The sequence below is a fragment of the Misgurnus anguillicaudatus genome, chromosome 4, assembly GCF_027580225.2.
Source record: "Misgurnus anguillicaudatus chromosome 4, ASM2758022v2, whole genome shotgun sequence".
Lineage (NCBI taxonomy): Eukaryota > Metazoa > Chordata > Actinopteri > Cypriniformes > Cobitidae > Misgurnus > Misgurnus anguillicaudatus.
The window spans coordinates 24,835,388-24,853,526 of record NC_073340.2 but is presented as its reverse complement, the minus strand read 5'-3'; the positions used below and the strand labels follow the sequence as shown (position 1 = coordinate 24,853,526).

General features: G+C 39.6%; 1 protein-coding gene across 3 annotated transcripts in view; it reads left to right on the top strand.

The window, feature by feature from the left end:
• Positions 1–18,139, top strand: part of nhlrc2 (NHL repeat containing 2) — a 174,414-nt gene that overhangs the window by 58,223 nt on the left and 98,052 nt on the right. The gene's annotated exons all lie outside the window — the stretch shown is intronic.

The following is an 18,139-nucleotide window of genomic DNA, read 5'->3' as shown; positions in this document are numbered from 1 at the left end:
GAATACCTTATTAACCGTTTTTGCAAAAGCTATATCTCTGCATCAGAACATCGTAGAGACACGGGGATGGTCTCTTTTTTTACTAATTAAACTTGTTATAACATAATGTGACCCATGTTTTGCCACTGCAAACACCACTCACATGTCCTTCAGTGCTCTAATGTTCCATGATTGTCAATAACAAAAGGACGGTTGCAGTAGACAAGAACTTAGATTATTTTTGTTGATAACTTTTTTTTATCTAAAATTATTAGGTTTACCTAGGTTCTTCAATCTGCTTATCCAATCTCAATTTTACATCCTTTTGTGCCCTTTTTGGCTTGACCCCGGCATTGCTGCTTGCAGCTATATTTATTAGGGGTCAAGCCCCGAAGGGGCGTAGAACCCTATTGTTATTGTTAGTTTTCTTATTAGGGGTCAAGCCCCGAAGGGGCGTAGAACCCTATTGTTATTGTTAGTTTTCTTATTAGGGGTCAAGCCCCGAAGGGGCGTAGAACCCTATTGTTATTGTTAGTTTTCTTATTATTATTATTATTATATATTATTCTTCTTCTTGTTCTTCCGCCATTAAAGTCAATGGCAGCCCATAGAACCGTACATAGGAAAGTTATGAAATTTGGCACACATGTAGAGGACGGTCTTAGAAGTTACTATAGCAACATTGGTGTGTCTGACTCAAACCCTCTAGCGCCACCAACAGTCCAAAAATCCACTTATGTTCATGCTCATAACTTCTGACCCGTGAGTCCTAGAAACTAAATTCTTGTTTCTTCTGAATCCTTGGCTCATGATGATTCAATTGCATACGTTGATGTCATTTGTGTCATGCAAATCTTTCCGCCATTTTGATTTTTCCGTAAAACCTACTTTTTCGAACTCCTCCTAGACCGTCCGTCCGATTTGCATGTCCTTTGGTATATAGCATCTAGAGACACCCCAGACAAAAAGTTATCAAAAGCTTTTTGATAGACCAAGGCGTTCTCGTATAAATTGACAACATATATGGCGGCGAGCACGCCAAAACGGACGTGAGGCCATATCTTCGCAAAACTTTATTGTATCGACACGAAACTTGGTATATGTCATTACAGTCATGACCTGAGGGTGCCTGCAACGTTTCGTCACAACGCCACCTAGTGGTCACGAGATTCGAAAAATGCATATTTTCGCTTATAACTACTTCAAACTTGAGTCTAAAATCATGAAGGTGGTCTTGTTAGATTCCTTGAGGCATGCCGAGTCAAACGATACCAAACGGTTTTCGGTCGGCCATTTTGGGTGTCGGCCATTTTGAATTTTCTCATTAAGTTCAGTATTTCACAAACCGAATGGTGTATGGTTACGAAATTTGGCATGGTTCATGGGTGACATGTTCTGAGCGCACCTATAAATCTTTAGGACGGCGCCACCTAGTGGTCAGGATATGTAAATAAATTGTTTAAAATCTTTATATCATTTGATTAAATTGCCACACTGACATAAGACTTCACTCTATTGATTCCTTGGCTCATGCCGAGTCCGACTGTACCAAATATGTCTGAGTCAAACGTACTTCCTGTCGGCCATTTTGAATTATATTGAACACCTACTTTTTCGAACTCCTCCTAGAGCGCTCGTGTGATTGGCTTGATTTTTGGTATGCATCATCTAGAGACACTCTAGACAAAAAGTTATCAAAAGCTTTTCGGTAGACCTATTCGTTGTCGTATAACGCATCAAAGAATGTGAGGGCGAGCACGCCAAAATGTGTTTGAGCCTGTATCTTCGCAAAACTTTTGCGTATTAATATGAGACTTGGTATATGTCATAACAGTGATGACCTGAGGGTGCATGCACCATTTCGTCACACTGCCCCCTACTGGTCACGAGATATAAAAAATGTCTATTTTTGCTTATAACTACTGCAAACTTGAATGTAAAATTATGATAGTGGTCTTGTTAGATTTCGTGAGGCATGCCGAGTCAAACGATACCAAATGGTTTTTGGTCAGCCATTTTGTGTGTCGGCCATTTTGAATTTTATTTAAGATCAAGTATTTCAGAAACGCAATTACGTATTGTTATGAAACTTGGTATGGTTCATCAGCAACATGTTCTGGGAGGACTTGTAAACTTTCCGGTGCCCCCTAGTGGTCAAGAGATTTGAAGCTATATCTCTGCATCTCTTTATCGTATTTACACCAAATTTGGTGGGTGTCATCACAATCAAGACCTGAGTCACAATTTATTTTTTGGTCAGTGCCCCCTAGTGGTCAAGTTATTTAAGGCTATATCTCTGCATCTCTTTATTGTATTTACACCAAATTTGGTGGGTGTCATCACAATCAAGACCTGAGTCACAATTAATTTTTTGGTCAGTGCCCCCTAGTGGTCAAGTCATTTAAGGCTATATCTCTGCATCTCTTTATTGTATTTACACCAAATTTGGTGGGTGTCATCACAATCAAGACCTGAGTCACAATTTATTATTTGGTCAGTGCCCCCAGTGGTCAAGTCATTTAAGGCTATATCTCCGTATCGCTTTATTGTATTTACACCATATTTGGTGGGTGTCATCACAATCAAGACCCGAGTCACAATTTATTGTTTGGTCAGTGCCCCCTAGTGGTCAAGTCATTTAAGGCTATATCTCCGTATCGCTTTATTGTATTTACACTAAATTTGGTATGTGTCATCACAGTCATGACCTGAGGCACCATCTATTGTTTCGGCAAAGCGCCACCTAGTGGTCTCAAGATACAAAAAATTGCTATTTTTTCATAAAACTAATGCAAACTTAGATCTTAAATTATGACAGTCATCACGTATGAATCGATTTTGGCCATGTTTGGCTTGACCCCGGTATCGCTGCTTGCAGCTATATTTATTATTATTATTATTATTATGTTTCCTCTTCCGCCATTGAAGTCAATGGCAGCCCATAGAACCGTACATAGGAAAGTTATGAAATTTGGCACACATGTAGAGGACAGTCTCAGAAGTTACTATAGCAACTTTGGTGTGTCTGACTCAAACCCTCTAGCGCCACCAACAGTCCAAAAATCCACTTATGTTCATGCTCATAACTTCTGACCCATGAGTCCTAGAAACTAAATTCTTGTTTCATCTGAATCCTTGGCTCATGATGATTCAAATGCACACATTGATGTCATTGGTGTCATGCAAATCTTTCCGCCATTTTGAATTTTTTGTAAAACCTACTTTTTCGAACTCCTCCTAGACCGTTTGTCCGATTTGCATGTCCTTTGGTATGTAGCATCTAGAGACACCCACGACAAAAAGTTATCAAAAGCTTTTTGATAGACCAATGCGTTCTCATATAAATTGACAACATATATAGCGGCGAGCACGCCAAAACGGACGTGAGGCCTTATCTTCGCAAAACTTTATTGTATCGACACGAAACTTGGTATATGTCATTACAGTCATGACCTGAGGGTGCCTGCAACGTTTCGTCACAGCGCCACCTAGTGGTCACGAGATTCGAAAAATGCCTATTTTCGCTTATAACTACTTCAAACTTTGGCCTAAAATCACAAAGGTGGTCTTGTTAGATTCCTTGAGGCATGCCGAGTCAAACGATTTCAAACGGTTTTCGGTCGGCCATTTTGTGTGTCGGCCATTTTGAATTTTCTCCTTAAGTTCAGTATTTCACAAACAGAATAACGTATCGCTACGAAATTTGGCATGGTTCATCAGTGACATGTTCTGAGCGCACCTATAAATCTTTAGGACAGCGCCACCTAGTGGTCAGGATATGTAAATACATTTTTTAAAATCTTTATATCATTTGATTAAATTGCCACTATGACATAAGACTTCACTCTATTGATTCCTTGGCTCATGCTGAGTCCGACTGTACCAAATATGTCTGAGTCAAACCTACTTCCTATCGGCCATTTTGAATTATATTGAACACCCACTTTTTCGAACTCCTCCTAGAGCGCTTGTGTGATTGGCTTGATTTTTGGTATGCATCATCTAGAGACACTCTAGACAAAAAGTTATCAAAAGATTTTCGGTAGACCTATCCGTTGTCGTATAACGTATCAAAGAATGCGAGGGCGAGCACGCCAAAATGTGTTTGAGCCTGTATCTTCGCAAAACTTTTGCGTATTAATATGAGACTTGGGCTATGTCATAACAGTGATGACCTGAGGGTGCATGCACCATTTCGTCACACTGCCCCCTACTGGTCACGAGATATAAAAAATGTCTATTTTTGCTTATAACTACTGCAAACTTGAATGTAAAATTATGAGACTGGTCTTGTTAGATTTCGTGAGGCATGGCGAGTCAAACGATACCAAATGGTTTTTGGTCGGCCATTTTGTGTGTCGGCCATTTTGAATTTTTCTTTAAGTTCAAGTATTTCAGAAACGCAATTGCGTATTGTTATGAAACTTGGTATGGTTCATCAGCAACATGTTCTGGGAGGACTTGTAAACTTTCCGGTGCCCCCTAGTGGTCAAGAGATTTGAAGCTATATCTCTGCATCTCTTTATCGTATTTACACCAAATTTGGTGGGTGTCATCACAATCAAGACCTGAGTCACAATTTATTTTTTGGTCAGTGCCCCCTAGTGGTCAAGTCATTTAAGGCTATATCTCTGCATCTCTTTATTGTATTTACACCAAATTTGGTGGGTGTCATCACAATCAAGACCTGAGTCACAATTTATTTTTTGGTCAGTGCCCCCTAGTGGTCAAGTCATTTAAGGCTATATCTCCGTATCGCTTTATTGTATTTACACTAAATTTGGTATGTGTCATCACAGTCATGACCTGAGGCACCATCTATTCTTTCAGCACAGTGCCACCTAGTGGTCTCAAGATACAAAAAATTGCTTTTTTTCATAAAACTAATGCAAACTTAGATCTTAAATCATGACAGTCATCACGTATGAATCATTTTTTGCCATGTTTGGCTTGACCCCGGTATCGCTGCTTGCAGCTATATTTATTATTAGTTATTCTTCTTCCGCCATTGCGGTCTATGGCAGCCCATAGAACCGTACGTAGGAAAGTTATGAAATTTGGCACACTGATAAAGGACAGTCCAATGTGTCCCCACAGCAAATTTGGAGTCTCTATGTCTAACCCACTAGCGCCACCAACAGTCCAAAGTTGCACTTATGTTTTTGCTTATAACTTCTGATCCGTAAGCCCTAGAAACAAAATTCTTACTTCCTCTGATTCCTTGGCTCAAGACGATTCGATTGGACCCTATGTCGTTATTTTCCGTCATAAAAATTGTTCCGCCATTTTGAATTATTCGTAAAACCTACTTTTTCGAACTCGTCCTAGGGCTTTTCTCCGATTGCCACGAAAATTGGTATGTATCATCTTGAGACACTCATGGCAAAAAGTTATCAAAAGAATTTCGATACAGCAATCCGTTGTCGTATACCGCCTTAACAAATTTTACATAGAGCGCAAAAAAACTGATTTTAGGCTGTATCTTCGTCAAACTTAGGCCTATTGACACGACACTTGGTACTTCTGATGCCAGTCAGGAACCGAGGGTGCATGCACAGTTTCGTTGCAGCGCCACCTAGTGGCCAGAGAAATGTTATATACACCTATAGCTTTGGCTCCGATTGACGTATTTTCACAGGACTTGTTTCTTTGGAGTTCTGAATAGTTGCCGAGTCCAACGATACCAAACATGCCAGATTTCGCCTTACGGTTAACCCTGGGCAGCAAAATAGCGCTTAAAAAACACGCGTGAATATCTCCGCGAGCGTTATTCCGATCGTCTCGAAAACACCATAGGAAGAAACTAACCTTACCTTCTGAACAAAAAGTTCTATTGGCGTTATATTAAAATTTTCATCAGAAATTGCCGAAAATTGCAAAAAACGAAAAATTACATTCAAATTTTGTGTTTTTTACACATAAATGGTTGTAACTTCGTAACGAAAATATATTTTTTCACCAGATTTGCTACGCTGATGCGTGAGCACATTCTGAGGCAACACAAAAAAAATTGTGTGCTTGCACCACTAGATGGCCTTATAATTGAACAAAACCTTTGATAACAAGCCAGCCTTATGGTCATACAACTGTTTCTTAACTAAACTAAAGTGTATTGTCATAAAACTAGCTAGATGTAACACAATCATGACCTGATGTTGCATGCACAATTTTTTCATTGCGCCACCTACTGGTTTTGAGATAGAATATAGTATTTTTGCCTAAAACTACTGCAACAACACATCTAAAACCATGAGTCATCATGGATTATTCCTTTCATGGCTTTGACTATAATCACTGGTGGTTGCCAAGTTACTCCCTAGCAACCATTGAGAATACCTTATCGACCGTTTTTGCAAAAGCTATATCTCAGCATCAAAACATCGTAGAGACACGGGGATGGTCTCTTTTGAGTTATTAAACTTGTTGTAACATGATGTGACCCATGTTTTGCCACTGCAAACACCACTCACATGTCCTTCAGTGCTCTAATGTTCCATGATTGTCAATAACAGAAGAACGATTGCAGTAGACAAGAACTTAAATTATTTTTGTTTATAACTTTTTTGTTTTTTTTATCTAAAATTATTAGGTTTATCTAGGTTCTTCAATCTGCTTATCCAATTCAACTTTACTTTCTTCTGTGCCCTTTTTGGCTTGACCCCGGCATTGCTGCTTGCAGCTATATTTATTATTATTCTTCTTCCTTCTTCCTCCATTGAAGTCAATGGCAGCCCATAGAACCGTACGTAGGAAAGTTATGAAATTTGGCACACATGTAGAGGACAGTCTCAGAAGTTACTATAGCAACATTGGTGTGTCTGACTCAAACCCTCTAGCGCCACCAACAGTCCAAAAATCCACTTATGTTCATGCTCATAACTTCTGACCCGTGAGTCCTAGAAACTAAATTCTTGTTTCCTCTGAATCCTTGGCTCATGATGATTCAATTGCACACATTGATGTCATTTGTGTCATGCACATCTTTCCGCCATTTTGAATTTTCCGTAAAACCTACTTTTTCGAACTCCTCCTAGACCGTTTGTCCGATTTTCATGTCCTTTGGTATGTAGCATCTAGAGGCACCCCAGACAAAAAGTTATCAAAAGCTTTTTGATAGACCAATGCGTTCTCGTACAAATTGCCAACATATATGGCGGCGAGCACGCCAAAACGGACGTGAGGCCGTATCTTCGCAAAACTTTATTGTATCGACACGAAACTTGGTATATGTCATTAGAGTCATGACCTGAGGGTGCCTGCAACGTTTCGTCACAGCGCCACCTAGTGGTCACGAGATTCGAAAAATGCCTATTTTCGCCTATAACTACTTCAAACTTGAGTCTAAAATCATGAAGTTGGTCTTGTTAGATTCCTTGAGGCATGCCGAGTCAAACGATACCAAACGGTTTTCGGTCGGCCATTTTGGGTGTCGGCCATTTTGAATTTTCTCATTAAGTTCAGTATTTCACAAACAGAATGGCGTATCGCTACGAAATTTGGCATGGTTCATCAGTGACATGTTCTGAGCGCACCTATAAATCTTTAGGACGGCGCCACCTAGTGGTCAGGATATGTAAATAAATTGTTTAAAATCTTTATATCATTTGATTAAATTGCCACTATGACATAAGACTTCACTCTATTGATTCCTTGGCTCATGCTGAGTCCGACTGTACCAAATATGTCTGAGTCAAACCTACTTCCTGTCGGCCATTTTGAATTATATTGAACACCTACTTTTTCGAACTCCTCCTAGAGCGCTCGTGTGATTGGCTAGATTTTTGGTATGCATCATCTAGAGACACTCTAGACAAAAAGTTATCAAAAGCTTTTCGGTAGACCTATTTGTTGTCTTATAACGCATCAAAGAATGCGAGGGCGAGCACGCCAAAATGTGTTTGAGCCTGTATCTTCGCAAAACTTTTGTGTATTAATATGAGACTTGGTATATGTCATAACAGTGATGACCTGAGGGTGCATGCACCATTTCGTCACACTGCCCCCTACTGGTCACGAGATATAAAAAATGTCTATTTTTGCTTATAACTACTGCAAACTTGAATGTAAAATTATGATAGTGGTCTTGTTAGATTTCGTGAGGCATGCCGAGTCAAACGATACCAAATGGTTTTTGGTCGGCCATTTTGTGTGTAGGCCATTTTGAATTTTTCTTTAAGTTCAAGTATTTCAGAAACGCAATTACGTATTGTTATGAAACTTGGTATGGTTCATCAGCAACATGTTCTGGGAGGACTTGTAAACTTTCCGGTGCCCCCTAGTGGTCAAGAGATTTGAAGCTATATCTCTGCATCTCTTTATCGTATTTACACCAAATTTGGTGGGTGTCATCACAATCAAGACCTGAGTCACAATTTATTTTTTGGTCAGTGCCCCCTAGTGGTAAAGTATTTTAAGGCTATATCTCTGCATCTCTTTATTGTATTTACACCAAATTTGGTGGGTGTCATCACAATCAAGACCTAAGTCACAATTTATTTTTTGGTCAGTGCCCCCTAGTGGTCAAGTCATTTAAGGCTATATCTCTGCATCTCTTTATTGTATTTACACCAAATTTGGTGGGTGTCATCACAATCAAGACCTGAGTCACAATTTATTATTTGGTCAGTGCCCCCTAGTGGTCAAGTCATTTAAGGCTATATCTCCGTATCGCTTTATTGTATTTACACCATATTTGGTGGGTGTCATCACAATCAAGACCCGAGTCACAATTTATTGTTTGGTCAGTGCCCCCTAGTGGTCAAGTCATTTAAGGCTATATCTCCGTATCGCTTTATTGTATTTACACTAAATTTGGTATGTGTCATCACAGTCATGACCTGAGGCACCATTTATTGTTTCGGCAAAGCGCCACCTAGTGGTCTCAAGATACAAAAAATTGCTATTTTTTCATAAAACTGATGCAAACTTAGATCTTAAATTATGACAGTCATCACGTATGAATCGATTTTGGCCATGTATGGCTTGACCCCGGTATCGCTGCTTGCAGCTATATTTATTATTATTATTATTTTTCTTCCTCGTTCTTCCGCCGAAAGTCAATGGCAGCCCATAGAACCGTACGTAGGAAAGTTATGAAATTTGGCACACATGTAGAGGACAGTCTCAGAAGTTACTATAGCAACATTGGTGTGTCTGACTCAAACCCTCTAGCGCCACCAACAGTCCAAAAATCCACTTATGTTCATGCTCATAACTTCTGACCCGTGAGTCCTAGAAACTAAATTCTTGTTTCCTCTGAATCCTTTGCTCATGATGATTCAAATGCACACATTAATGTCATTTGTGTCATGCACATCTTTCCGCCATTTTGAATTTTCCGTAAAACCTACTTTTTCGAACTCCTCTTAGAGCGTTTGTCCGATTTGCATGTCCTTTGGTATCTAGCATCTAGAGACACCCCAGACAAAAAGTTATCAAAAGCTTTTTGATAGACCAATGCGTTCTCGTATACCGTGACAACATATACGGCGGCGAGCACGCCAAAACGGACGTGAGGCCGTATCTTCGCAACACTTTGGTGTATCGACACGAAACTTGGTATATGTCATTACAGTCATGACCTGAGGGTGCCTGCAACGTTTCGTCACAGCGCCACCTAGTGGTCACGAGATTCAAAAAATGCCTATTTTTGCTTATAACTACTTCAAACTTGAGTCTAAAATCATGAAGGTGGTCTTGTTAGATTCCTTGAGGCATGCCGAGTCAAACGATACCAAACCGTTTTCGGTCGGCCATTTTGGGTGTCGGCCATTTTGAATTTTCTCATTAAGTTCAGTATTTCACAAACAGAATGGAGTTTCGCTACGAAATTTGGCATGGTTCATCAGTGACATGTTCTGAGCGCACCTATAAATCTTTAGGACGGCGCCACCTAGTGGTCAGGATATGTAAATAAATTGTTTAAAATCTTTATATCATTTGATTAAATTGCCACTATGACATAAGACTTCACTCTATTGATTCCTTGGCTCATGCTGAGTCCGACTGTACCAAATATGTCTGAGTCAAACCTACTTCCTGTCGGCCATTTTGAATTATATTGAACACCTACTTTTTCGAACTCCTCCTAGAGCGCTCGTGTGATTGGCTTGATTTTTGGTATGCATCATCTAGAGACACTCCAGACAAAAAGTTATCAAAAGCTTTTCGGTAGACCTATCCGTTGTCGTATAACGCATCAAAGAATGCGAGGGCGAGCACGCCAAAATGTGTTTGAGCCTGTATCTTCGCAAAACTTTTGCGTATTAATATGAGACTTGGTATATGTCATAACAGTGATGACCTGAGGGTGCATGCACCATTTCGTCACACTGCCCCCTACTGGTCACGAGATATCAAAAATGTCTATTTTTGCTTATAACTACTGCAAACTTGAATGTAAAATTATGAGACCGGTCTTGTTAGATTTCGTGAGGCATGCCGAGTCAAACGATACCAAATGGTTTTTGGTCGGCCATTTTGTGTGTCGGCCATTTTGAATTTTTTCTTTAAGTTCAAGTATTTCAGAAACGCAATTGCGTGTTGTTATGAAACTTGGTATGGTTCATCAGCAACATGTTCTGGGAGGACTTGTAAACTTTTCGGCGCCCCCTAGTGGTCAAGAGATTTGAAGCTATATCTCTGCATCTCTTTATCGTATTTACACCAAATTTGGTGGGTGTCATCACAATCAAGACCTGAGTCACAATCTTTTGTTTTGGTCAGTGCCCCCTAGTGGTCAAGTCATTTAAGGCTATATCTCTTCATCTCTTTATCGTATTTACACTAAATTTGGTATGTGTCATCACAGTCATGACCTGAGGCACCATCTATTGTTTCGGCACAGCGCCACCTAGTGGTCTCAAGATACAAAAAATTGCTATTTTTTTATAAAACTAATGCAAACTTAGATTTTAAATCATGACAGTCATCACGTATGAATCAATTTTTGCCATGTTTGGCTTGACCCCGGTATCGCTGCTTGCAGCTATATTAATAATTATTATTATTAGTTATTCTTCTTCCGCCATTGCGGTCTATGGCAGCCCATAGAACCGTACGTAGGAAAGTTATGAAATTTGGCACACTGATAAAGGACAGTCCAATGTGTCCCCACAGCAAATTTGGAGTCTCTATCTCTAACCCGCTAGCGCCACCAACAGTCCAAAGTTGCACTTATGTTTTTGCTTATAACTTCTGATCCGTAAGTCCTAGAAACAAAATTCTTGCTTTCGCTTATTCATTGGCTCAAGACGATTTGATTGGACCCTATGGCGTAATTTTCCGTCATGAAAATTTTCCGCCATTTTGAATTATTCGTAAACTCTACTTTTTCGAACTCGTCCTAGGGCTTTTGTCCGATTGCCACAAAAATTGGTATGTATCATCTAGAGACACTCATGGCAAAAAGTTATTAAAAGAATTTCGATAAACCAATCCGTTGTCGTATAGCGCATCAACGAATTTTACGTAGAGTGCAAAAAAACAAATTTTTGGCTGTATCTCAGCCAAACTTAAGCCTATTGACACGACACTTGGTACGTGTGATTCCAGTCAGGAACTCAGGGTGCATGCACAGTTTCGTCACAGCGCCACCTAGTGGCCAGACGAATGTTTTATATGCCTATAACTTTGGCTGTGATTGACATATTTTCATGGGACTTGTTTCTTTGGAGTTCAGTATAGTTGCCGAGTCCAACGATACCAAACATGCCAGAATTCGCCTTACGGTTAACCCTGCGCAGCAAAATAGTGCTTAAAAAACACGCGTGAATATCTCCGCGAGCGTTTTTCTGATCGACTCGAAAACACCATAGGAAGAAACTAACCTTACCTTCTGAACAAAAAGTTCTATTGGCGTTATATTAAAATTTTCATCAGAAATGGCCGAAAAATGCAAAAAACGAAAAATTACCTTTACATTTGGTGTTTTTTACACATAAATGACTGCAACTTCGTAACGAAAAGAGATTTTTTCACCAGATTTGATACGCTGATGCATGAGCACATTCTGAGGCTACACAAAAAAAATTGTATGCTTGCACCACTAGATGGCCTTATAATTGAACAAAACCTTTGATAACAAGCCAGCCTTATGGTCATACAACTGTTTCTTAACTAAACTAAAGTGTATAGTCATGAAACTAGCTAGATGTAACAGTCATGACTTAAGGTTGCATGCACAGTTTTGTCATAGCGCCACCTAGTGGTTTTGAGATAGAAAATGGCTATTTTTGCCTATAACTACTGCAACAACACATCTAAAACCATGAGTCTTCATGGATTATTCCTTGATTATTCCTCCATGGCTTGGATTATAATCATTGGTAGTTGCCAATTCAATCCCTAGCAACCAATGAGAATACCTTATCAACCGTTTTTTGCAAGAGCTATATCTCTGCATCAGAACATCGTAGAGACACGGGGGCTCTTTTGACTCATTTAACTTGCTGTAACATGATGTGACCTACGTTTTAGCACTGCAAACACCATTCACATGTCCTTCAGGGCTCTAATAATCCATGATTGTCAATAACAGAAGGACGATCACAGTAGACAAGAACATAGATTATTTTTGTTGGTTACATTGGCGGTTTTTTATCCGTTATCATTAAGTTTACCTAGGTTCTTCAATCTCCTTATCCAATCTCAATTTTACATCCTTTTGTGCCTTTTTCGGCTTGACCCCGGTATTGCTGCTTGCAGCTATATTTAGGGGTCAAGCCACGAAGTGGCGTAGACACCTATTGTTATTGTTAGTTTTCTTATTATTATTCATCCTAGTTCTTCCGCCATTGAAGTCAATGGCAGCCCATAGAACCGTACGTAGGAAAGTTATGAAATTTGGCACACATGTAGAGGACAGTCTAAGAAGTTACTATAGCAACATTGGTGTGTCTGACTCAAACCCTCTAGCGCCACCAACAGTCCAAAAATCCACTTATGTTCATGCTCATAACTTCTGACCCGTGAGTCCTAGAAACTAAATTCTTGTTTCCTCTGAATCCTTGGCTCATGATGATTCAATTGCACACATTGATGTCATTTGTGTCATGCACATCTTTCCGCCATTTTGAATTTTTCGTAAAACCTACTTTTTCGAACTCCTCCTAGACCGTTTGTCCGATTTGCATGTCCTTTGGTATGTAGCATCTAGAGACACCCAAGACAAAAAGTTATCAAAAGCTTTTTGATAGACCAATGCGTTCTCATATAAATTGACAACATATATGGCGGCGAGCACGCCAAAACGGACGTGAGGCCGTATCTTCGCAAAACTTTTGTGTATCGACACGAAACTTGGTATATGTCATAACAGTCATGACCTGAGGGTGCCTGCAACGTTTCGTCACAGCGCCACCTAGTGGTCACGAGATTCGAAAAATGCCTATTTTCGCTTATAACTACTTCAAACTTGAGTCTAAAATCATGAAGGAGGTCTTGTTAGATTCCTTGAGGCATGCCGAGTCAAACGATACCAAACGGTTTTCGGTCGGCCATTTTGGGTGTCGGCCATTTTGAATTTTCTCATTAAGTTCAGTATTTCACAAACCGAATGGCGTATCGCTACGAAATTTGGCATGGTTCATCAGTGACATGTTCTGAGCGCACCTATAAATCTTTAGGACGGCGCCACCTAGTGGTCAGGATATGTAAATAAATTGTTTAAAATCTTTATATCATTTGATTAAATTGCCACTATGACATAAGACTTCACTCAATTGATTCCTTGGCTCATGCTGAGTCCGACTGTACCAAATATGTCTGAGTCAAACCTACTTCCTGTCGGCCATTTTGAATTATATTGAACACCTACTTTTTCGAACTCCTCCTAGAGCGCTCGTGTGATTGGCTTGATTTTTGGTATGCATCATCTAGAGACACTCTAGACAAAAAGTTATCAAAAGATTTTCGGTAGACCTATCCGTTGTCGTATAACGCATCAAAGAATGCGAGGGCGAGCACGCCAAAATGTGTTTGAGCCTGTATCTTCGCAAAACTTTTGCGTATTAATATGAGACTTGGTATATGTCATAACAGTGATGACCTGAGGGTGCATGCACCATTTCGTCACACTGCCCCCTACTGGTCACGAGATATAAAAAATGTCTATTTTTGCTTATAACTACTGCAAATTTGAATGTAAAATTATGAGACTGGTCTTGTTAGATTTCGTGAGGCATGCCGAGTCAAACGATACCAAATGGTTTTTGGTCGGCCATTTTGTGTGTCGGCCATTTTGAATTTTTCTTTAAGTTCAAGTATTTCAGAAACGCAACTGTGTATTGTTATGAAACTTGGTATGGTTCATTACCTACATGTTCTGGGAGGACTTGTAAACTTTTCGGTGCCCCCTAGTGGTCAAGATATTTGAAGATATATCTCTGCCTCTCTTTATCGTATTTACAACAAATTTGGTGGGTGTCATCACAATCAAGACCTGAGTCACAATTTATTTTTTGGTCAGTGCCCCATAGTGGTCAAGTCATTTAAGGCTATATCTATGCATCAATTTATTGTATTTACACCAAATTTGGTGGGTGTCATCACAATCAAGACCTGAGTCACAATTTATTGTTTGATTAGTGCCCCCTAGTGGTCAAGTCATTTAAGGCTATATCTCTGCATCTCTTTATTGTATTTACACCAAATTTGGTGGGTGTCATCACAATCAAGACCTGAGTCACAATTTATTGTTTGGTTACTGCCCCCTAGTGGTCAAGTCATTTAAGGCTATATCTCTGTATTGCTTTATCGTATTTACACTAAATTTGGTATGTGTCATCACAGTCATGACCTGAGGCACCATCTATTGTTTCTGCACCGCGCCACCTAGTGGTCTCAAGATACAAAAAATTGCTATTTTTTCATAAAACTAATGCAAACTTAGATCTTAAATCATGACAGTCATCACGTATGAATCATTTTTTGCCATGTTTGGCTTGACCCCGGTATCGCTGCTTGCAGCTATATTTAGGGGTCAAGCCCAGAATGGGCGAAGACCCCTATTGTATCCGTTAGTTTTCTTTTTATAATAATAATTATTATTATTCCTATCCCCTTGCGGTCTATGGCAGCCCATAGAACCGTACGTAGGAAAGTTATGAAATTTGGCACACTGAAAGAGGACAGTCCATATAATATCCACAGCAAATTTGGAGTCTCTATCTCTAACCCGCTAGCGCCACCAACAGTCCAAAGTTGCACTTATGTTTTTGCTTATAACTTCTGATCCGTAAGTCCTAGAAATAAAATTCTTGTTTCCTCTGATTCCCTGGCTCAAGACGATTCGAAGTGACCCTATGACGTCATTTTCCGTCATGAAAATTTTTCCGCCATTTTGAATTATTCGTAAAACCTACTTTTGCGAACTCGTCCTAGAGCTTTTGCCCGATTTCCACGAAAATTGGTATGCAGCATCTAGAGACACTCAAGGCAAAAAGTTATTAAAAGAATTTCGATAAACCAATCCGTTGTCGTATAGCGCGTCAACGAATTTTACATAGAGCGCAAAAAAACTGATTTTAGGCTGTATCTTCTCCAAACTTAGGCCTATTGACACAAATCTTGGTACTTGAGATGCCAGTCAGGAACTGAGGGAGCATGCACAGTTTCGTTGCAGCGCCACCTAGTGGCCAGACGACTGTTTTATAGGCCTATAACTTTGGCTATGATCATCGTATTTACAAGGGACTTGTTTCCTTGGAGTTTTGAATAGTTGCCGAGTCCAACGATACCAAACATGCCAGGATTCGCCTTACGGTTAACCCTGTGTGGCAAAATAGCGCTTAAAAAACACGCGCGAATATCTCCGTGAGCGTAATTCTGATCGACTCAAAAACACCATAGGAAGAAACTAACCTTACCTTCTGAACAAAAAGTTCTATTGACGTTATATTAAAATTTTCATCAGAAATGGCCGAAAAATGCAAAAAACGAAAAATGACCTTTAAATTTTGTATTTTTTACACATAAATGGTTATAACTTCGCAACGAAAAGAGATTTTTTCACCAGATTTGATACGCTGATGTACGACCACAGTCTGAGGCTACACAAAAAAAATTGCTTGCTTGCACTATTAGTTGGCGTTATAATTGAACAAAACCTGTGATATCAAGCCAGCCCTATGGTCACACAACTGTTTCTTCACTAAACTAAAGTGTATAGTCATAAAACTAGCTCGATGTAACGTAATCATGACCTGAGGTTGCATGCACAATTTTGTCACAGCGCCACCTAGTGGTTTTGAGATAGAAAATGGTAATTTTTGCCTAAAACTACTGCAACAAACACATCTAAAACCATAAGTCATCATGGATTATTCATTTCATGGCTTGGATTATAATCACTGGTGGATGTCAATTTACTGTCTAGCAACCAATGAGAATACCTTATCAACTGTTTTTGCAAGAGCTATATCTCTTCATCAGAACAGCGTAGAGACATGGGGGTGGGCTCTTTCGACTCATTAACACCACAGTAACATTTTGTGAGCTGAGTATTACTACTGCAAGCACCACTCACATTTCCTTCAGTGTTCTAGTTGTCAATGCTCCTCAAGACGTGAGGGAGAGATTTCACTGAATAAGAACACAGCTTTTTTGCTGATTACTGTTATATTAATTTGTCTGAAATCAGAAGGTTTTGCTAGGTTTTTAAAACTGCTCATCCGGACTCAAGTTTACCTTCTTCTGTGCCCTTTTTGGCTTGACCCCGGTATCGCTGCTTGCAGCTATATTTATTAGTTATTCTTCTTCCGCCATTGCGGTCTATGGCAGCCCATAGAACCGTACGTAGGAAAGTTATGAAATTTGGCACACTGATAAACGACAGTCCAATGTGTCCCCACAGCAAATTTGGAGTCTCTATATCTAACCCACTAGCGCCACCAACAGTCCAAAATTGCACTTATGTTTTTGCCTATAACTTCTGACCCGTACGTCCTAGAAATTAAATTCTTGTTTCCTCTGATTCCTTGGCTCAAGACGATTCGATTGGACACTATGACGTAATTTTCCGTCATGAAAATTTTCCCGCCATTTTTAAATATTCATAAAACCTACTTTTGCGAACTCGTCCTAGAGCTTTTGCCGGATTGCCTTGAAAATCGGTATGCACCATCTAGAGACACTCAAGGCAAAAAGTTATTAAAAGAATTTTGATAAACCAATCCGTTGTCGTATAGCGCGTCAACAAATTTTACGTAGAGCTCAAAAAAACGGATTTGAGGCTGTATCTTCGCCAAACTTAAGCCTATTGACACGATACTTTGTATTTGTGATGCCAGTCAGGAACTAAGGGTGCATGCAGAGTTTCGTCACAGCGCCACCTAGTGGTCAGACTTATGTTTTACATGCCTATAACTTTGGCTCCGATTGACATATTTTCACAGGACTTGTTTCCTTTGAGTTCTAAATAGTTGCCGAGTCCAACGATACCAAACATACCCGAATTCGCCTTACGGTTAACCCTGCGCAGCAAAATAGCACTTAAGAAACACGCGTAAATATCTCCGCGAACGTTTTTCCGATCGACTCGAAAACACCATAGGAAGAAACTAACCTTACCTTCTGAACAAAAAGTTCTATTGGCGTTATATTAAAATTTTCATCAGAAATGGCCGAAAATTGCAAAAAACGAAAAATTACCTTCAAATTTTGTGTTTTTTACACATAAATGGTTGTAACTTTGTAACGAAAAGAGATTTTTTCACCAGATTTGATACGATGATGCATGAGCACATTCTGAGGCCACACAAAAAAAATTGTATGCTTGCACCACTAGATGGCCTTATAATTGAACAAAACCTTTGATAACAAGCCAGCCCTATGGTCATACAACTGTTTCTTAACTAAACTAAAGTGTATAGTCATAAAACTAGCTAGATGTAACACAATCATGACCTGATGTTGCATGCACAATTTTTTCATTGCGCCACCTACTGGTTTTGAGATGGAATATGGTATTTTTGCCTAAAACTACTGCAACAACACATCTAAAACCATGAGTCATCATGGATTATTCCTTTCATGGCTTTGACTATAATCACTGGTGGTTGCCAATTTACTCCCTAGCAACCATTGAGAATACCTTATCAACCGTTTTTGCAAAAGCTATATCTCTGCATCAGAACATCGTAGAGACATGGGGATGGTCTCT